A 6,842-nucleotide genomic window follows, 5' to 3' on the forward strand; every position below is an offset into this window, starting at 1 on the left:
TAAGGTTTGTACTATTGTTTACCTGTACGCTTATTCACCTGCCCATTCACACCTGCTAGCACACAATTAGCTGAAAATGCTTGGTCACGTCATGGCTACCTTTATGGGAAACAAAAACCTCCGCATGAACTAGCGATAGACTCAGACTGACATGACAGCAGAAACAAACCTTTGTCCTTAACTGCAGGAATTATTTTCTTCCAAAGACAACACATATTTAAATGAATGTTGATGTACATAAATGTACTGAAAGCTTTGTGTGTAAAAGACCCACCCTCAGCAAAAAAGAGTGATTTCTGCAAAGATCAGGGTAAAAAATGGAGAGTGAAAAACAGCTTCTTGTTCTTTCTCTTACACCTCTGTACAAACAAAATTAAATCAACAGAAATGAATGGCATTATTATGGATTTAAATCAGTGTAACTGGAACCAAAATCTGATCTTGATTGTCTGCTCTTTAAGAATGATGTATATAATAGAGTTAGAACCTTGAAACCATTTCAGAAGCAGGAACTTCTTTATCCACAATGTAGTGCAGCTGAATGATCAGACCTCTTGAGTCTTAGAGTGATGGGATGGAGTCACATATAGAAAATAGACTACACTTTGCTGGATAGAAACATAGGACTGGAAAGGACCTACTGGATCATCAAGACCACTTCTCAGGCAACCCTGTCAGGTAATCCCCATGTGTGGATGTGGGACCAAAAAGAGGACATGAGGAGACTGCCAAAGTCTTCAGTTTCCTTAGCTTATAGTCTGCAGGAAGACAGACCATTGTCCACATCCTACATGAAGTCCCTAGTATAACAAGAGGCACGTGTAGCTCTTCTGTCAGGTGCTGCAGGCAAAACAAGGGGCAGGTTCCGTATCCAGGGGTTCCACTTAACATTACCAAACAGAGCCATCTTGAGCCCCCCACTCAGAAATCTGGAAAAATGAAACCTCACCCTGGCTGCATCTGCGAGGCAGTGCTCAACCTCCCGTGCAAGCACCGTGTCTGTGTATAACCAAAGAAAATGTTTATTAAAAGGAGAAGAAACACAGCATTAATTTGGAAAAACACTGCAACAGTGATTCAAAAGTAGGTAAACACCTTCCCCACAGTATCTTGGGGCAGCAGTCCTATACCTCAGTTTCCCACTTTGCTCTGTGAAAGTCTCTGATGGACGAATGTCCCTTTAACATGCCATGCTCCTTTGCCCTCCGCTGCACCCCACTCAGAGTTGGTTGTCTGAGGTCAGTGAAGTCCCAGAATCCAAGGGATTGTTCAAATGGGATCATCTTCTGCCTTGGGGCAGTAGTCAAGCGATGTCTCCACAGCTGCTTGCTGCTGCTACCTCCTGCCACTGCCCACTCATGTCACTTCCACCAGTTCTCAGTGAGTTCAGCTCTTTGTGATGTCACTGGCTAGTAGGGAACCTCACAGCTGCTGCGTCCTCTTCATTGCTTTTCTCTGAAATGCCATCCCCTGCAGTCAATTCTACCAGCCTCCAGGTGTTGCTAGAGCATCGGGAACATTCATTTACATTGATAATTTGAAGAATTTAACTAGTAGAGGCAGTAGCTAGTTTGACATTGATTATAGATTTGAACCAATTGACTGCTTGTCAGCTGTCCCTGTTTGTCCCTCATGTTCATCTTATCTTTCCTTTTTATGCAGAATTTGATTGGATAGTGGGGACCCCAGTAGAGTTTAAAAGAATACTACTTTACTTTTTTTTACATCTGTTTTTGCTGTTTTTCCCATGCTGCTTTTTTTCCTACATGAACTGTGTACCTTAAAAAGCAACACAAAACATCTGCACTCAGGTTTAAAAAAAAAATCAATAACTCAGATTTAGACCAGGTCAAAAAATTTTGCAAAAACATTTTTGTGTAAAAACAATAACTTGAAAGGGAATACAGACTGTGGGGGATTTTTAAGAAATATATTTTAAGTAGGTTTCATCTTGATAGGCTTTAAAGTAACTTTTTCTCTTTCAGGCTGAAGATTCCAGAAGACAGGCTGTTTGAGCTATACCTAGCTTCAGAAAGCTCATTTGTCTGTTTTTAGATTAGCAGAGAAGAAACTAGAAATTATTAAATTGATCATAAAAGTATGAACTTAATTTTAATTTTGTTGATGAAAGAATGTTCAGTGACTGCTAGGGTTCTTTTTAAGCAACCAATCAGCTTTTATAGTCAGTGTGACAAAGTTCCTCCTCTACCTTGGTGGGTCTTGCGCTTATTGGCGGATTTGCTTGCCTTGGAGCTTCATGACAGTCCTCAGTTTGGCCCTTTTCGTGAACCCACAGTCCAGGTCAACTCCTCCTGTGTCTGACCAGGAGTTGGGAGGTTTGGGGGGAACCTGGACCCACCCTCTACTCCAGGTTCCAGCCCAGAGCCCTGTGGAATGCAGCTGTCTAGAGTGCCTCCTGGAACAGCTGTGCGACAGCTACAACTCCCTGGGCTACTTCCCCCTGGCCTCCTCCCAACACCTTCTTTATCCTCACCATAGGACCTTCCTTCTGGTGTCTGATAATGCGTGTACTCCTCAGTCCTCCAACAGTCCACGTTCTCACTCTCAGCTCCTAGCACCTCTTGCTCTCAGATCCTTACACACACACCACAAACTGAAGTGAGCTCCTCTTTAAATCCAGGTGCCCTGATTAGCCTGCCTTAATTGATACTAGCAGCTTCTTGATTAGAACACCTGCAGCCAATCAGCCTGTCTGTCTTAATTGTCTCCAGAAGGTTCCTGATTGTTCTGGAACCTTCCCTGTTACCTTACCCAGGGAAAAGGGACCTAATTAACCTGGGGCTAATATATCTGTCTTTTATTACTCTCCTTTAGCCATCTGGCCCAACCCTGTCACAGTGTAGACAGAGTTCTGTAAACTGATGATATGTCATCTCAAGACTTTTTCAGCCAGATATGCCCATCGATGAACAATGTTACAAGGAGGATAGCACTAATTTGAAAGTGAGAAAGGATGGTGATGTTGCATTGGCTCTTAGTAATATTTCTAAAGCACAAGAAAGACAACAAATACACTATGCTAGAAGAAAGGCTAGTAAATATGGGAAAACAACATTCAAGGCTGGTGACTGTCACATAAATGGTGGATTTGCTGTAACTTGAAGTCTTTAAACCATGATTTGAGAAGTTCAGCCAGAGGTTAGGGGTCTATTACAGTAGTGGGTAGGTGAGGCTTTGTGGCCTGCAATGTGCAGGAGGTCAGCCTAGATGATCATGATGGTCCCTTGAAGTCTGAATCTATGCCAGCTTCCTCAGAAGTGGTCTTGTGTCTGGATTTTTAATTTGTGGGGTGGATGTCTGTGATCACAGACATAAAGTCTGTGGTATGTAAAACACTGAATATTTTTAAAGTATTGATTTAAGCAGGACTTTTCCAGCTAATGCTTGGAAGTGAGGACCTAAGTCAGACTTGATTTGGATTGAGCTGTGTGGCTCCAAGGCAGGCCTCACACCTGATTTGTCTGAAGACCTTGGAGGGAGGTGCTGCAGGGCTGAACAAGTGAAGGTCTCAAACTATAAGAGTCAAGGGTAAGGCTGCAAAGTCTTGATTTTCATGGTAACAAGCCCCCAGAGGGAAGACTGCCAGAAGCCCCAGAACTGATCACCTTGATCAGAGGAAGTCGCATCATCCACAAACACGCCACCCCAGCCTTTGACCAGTCTCTCCCAGTGCCCAAAAGAGGCCCACTAGTGAGAAGCACTGTGCCTGCAGAATATCATTGTCTGGCTCCTTGACTGCAGGTCCAACTCCTATTCCTCAATAGGCTAGAAAACTGGGAGAGCTGAAGTGTTTGCAAACCCTGTTATCTTAAGTATCTTTTCCCCCTTTCTCTATTTTTGTCATTTATTTTTATTAGCTGGGCAACATCCCAGCTGTAGTTTCAGGCCGTGAAAGTGAGACTGTGTGAGATAGAACCCAGGTAGCCCATATGAGGAAGGCACCACAAAGAAAATTCCCCAGCTTTAAACAACCCTAAGTATTGTCTCATAAAGCTATTCATTGACATGTGTTTCTTTGGTTTGTATTCAAAAGTCCTAAGAGAACTGCCGTGGTCATCTATAATTTCTGAGACAAGGTGGGTGAGGTAATATCTTTTATTGGACCGACTTCTGGTGGTGAGAGAGACAAGCTTTCGAGCCATACAGAGCTCTTCTTCAGGTCACATCTATAATTTCTGGTTGATAAGAGTTGTCAAACTTCTGATTATCAAAACTGGAGTGGGATGGGCAGCCACCACACAAGAAATGAAATCCAAGGAGGAAGTTCTATAAGTGGGTCTGACGTTGTGGTTCAGACATTAAGTAATTTGGTTTTAATATTTATTAAAAGCGGTGCTTTTACAGATCCAGACTAATATGGCTACCCCTCTAATATTTATTAAGACATCTAACCAGCTCCAAGTTATAGATTTGATTGACTTTTTGGTAAAATTCCTTTGTTGGAATTCATAATCACATGAACAGCCAATTTTTTAGAATGCTCTTTAAAATTTATAAGGGTTGGTTATTTTTTGCATTCATTTGGTGATTTTACTCGAATCCAATACTGAGATGAGCTTGTTGATTTGATTTAGTTTTGATATTGATTTATTAGTTGTATTGTTTCATTCTTAGTGTGACTTTGGTGATACATTTTCTTGATCTTATTTTTGTTTGTCTTTTAATGAAACTTATTAAAAGATACTGAGTCACATTTTTTTCAATAAGCAAAGAGGGTCCAGAACATTTGAGGTCCTGTGTGGATTCCAGTTAGTCAACCTAAACGCCTGACTAGCTCCCCATAATTAGTTTTTGGTTCTCTGACCTGGGAAAATGTGGTGGTGAAATGTCAATGTCAGCTAAAGTTTTTTATTTTTCTGACTGGGAGAATTGAAACAAAAAACATTTTTTTGTTTTAAAATGTTGATTGGAAAGGAAAATACAAATACAATACTATACAACAGGTTGAATCATTTTGTTTCAATAAAAAATGTCAAAATTTTCCAATTCAGCATTTCCAATTTGACTCTTTTTGGAATTTCTGTTTTATGAATGGTTTCAGAGTGGTCGCCGTGTTAGTCTGTATCAGCAAAAAGAACAAGGAGTATTTGTAGCACCTTGGAGACTAACCAATTTATTTGGGCATAAGTTTTTGTGGGCTAAAACCCACTTCATCAGATGCATGCAGTGGAAAATACAGTAGGAAGATGGATATATATACACACACAGAGAGAACATGAAAAAATGGGGGTTGCCATACCAATTCTAACGAGACTAATCAATTAAGGTGGGGTTAGAGTTGGTATGACAACCCCCATTTTTTCATGTTCTATTTGTATGTATATATATATATATATATCTTCCTATTGTATTTTCCACTGCATGCATCTGATGAAGTGGGTTTTAGCCCACAAAAGCTTATGCCCAAATAAATTCATTAGTCTCTAAGGTGCTACAAGTACTCACAAATACAAGTGTTCTTTTTGCTGATACAGCCTAACGCAGTGACCACTCTGAAACCATTCATAAAACAGAAATTCCAAAAAGAGTCAAATTGGAAATACTGAATTGGAAAATTTTGATCTTTTTGGAATTTCTGTTTTATGAATCTATAAATCTAATTTAGAAGTAAGTCAAATAAAGTAGATAAGAATCCATATAGTCTTAGTACACAGAAGTACATAGAAATGCTGGTTTGTGAAACCAGCTTCTCTTTTTACGTAAAAGTGTTGAGGGAGCTATGTACCCAAACGTCTGTCTTTTCTTCCAACTCGCCCATTATGGAGGGTTAGCAACAAGACTAAAGGTGGCACCAAGCAAATGCCCCAGCTAATATTTAGTAATAAATTCTACCCTACAGCTTTTTTGTGTAACTGCCACCATTTTTACAGGGTGAGTCAAAGCAATCAAAAAAAATGCCATTATACGTGGTGCTAGATATAGAAATGTCAGATACGCTGCCCTACACTCTCACTTGCATGACAGGAAGAGAATTGCTCAGACAGGACAAATGGCTTTTCTGTTCTAAGAAGATAAGATAAAGGAAATTGCCAAGTGGCTCAGGCAAACTTATTCTTATCTTAACTCTTGGAAAACTGAGGCTAAGAATATGGTCTTGCTGTTCCACATGGAGAGCTGCAAACAAGTAAACACAGCTTCAGTCTCTCCTCCTATCCCCTGCCCCACCCTCAGTGGAGACAGATTTCCTTCCCAGTTTTTCTTCCTTCTTCTGACCCCTCCTCTCTTTCCCTGAACACAAGGCCCCTCCCACCTTGTCTACCCACCTCAGGAGCCCCCAGTAACCTCCCCTCTAAGTAGCAGACACCGCCCCCCGCAGCTCACCTCATCTCCTACTCCTCACCTGCCTTGCTTCTGCCAGCAGCCCCAATTCCCTGTTGATCAGCACTTCTCCAGGTAGTTTTTCCTCTGAATGCCTATCATGATTTTCTCCTCCTCCCCAGCTAGTGCCAGTCCAAAGGAGAGGTTGGGAACTGGAAGGACAGGGAGGGGATTATATTCAGGGAGGAGAGGCTGGGGAATGACGGGGACTTCAAATAGTGGAGAGGTGGAGTATTTTGGGACTCATTCTATGTTACAACTTCTCATGTCTTCCAGCAGTCAAACTCCCTCCCTCTTCCCCGGAACAGCACCCACCATTAGCCCGCCCCCCCCCCAAAATCCCAGGAAATGAGCTTTCTGGGAATTAGCCAGATTCAAATAAACAAAAGATGCCCTAAAAGGCCAGTTTTTTCTATGTTGTAAACCAGATGTCCAAAAGGGATGTACCTCACTGTACATAAAGGCTAAGTTACAGGCACAGCATAAATAATATGCAAATAGAT

The sequence above is a fragment of the Dermochelys coriacea genome, chromosome 1, assembly GCF_009764565.3.
Source record: "Dermochelys coriacea isolate rDerCor1 chromosome 1, rDerCor1.pri.v4, whole genome shotgun sequence".
NCBI classification, from domain to species: domain Eukaryota; kingdom Metazoa; phylum Chordata; order Testudines; family Dermochelyidae; genus Dermochelys; species Dermochelys coriacea.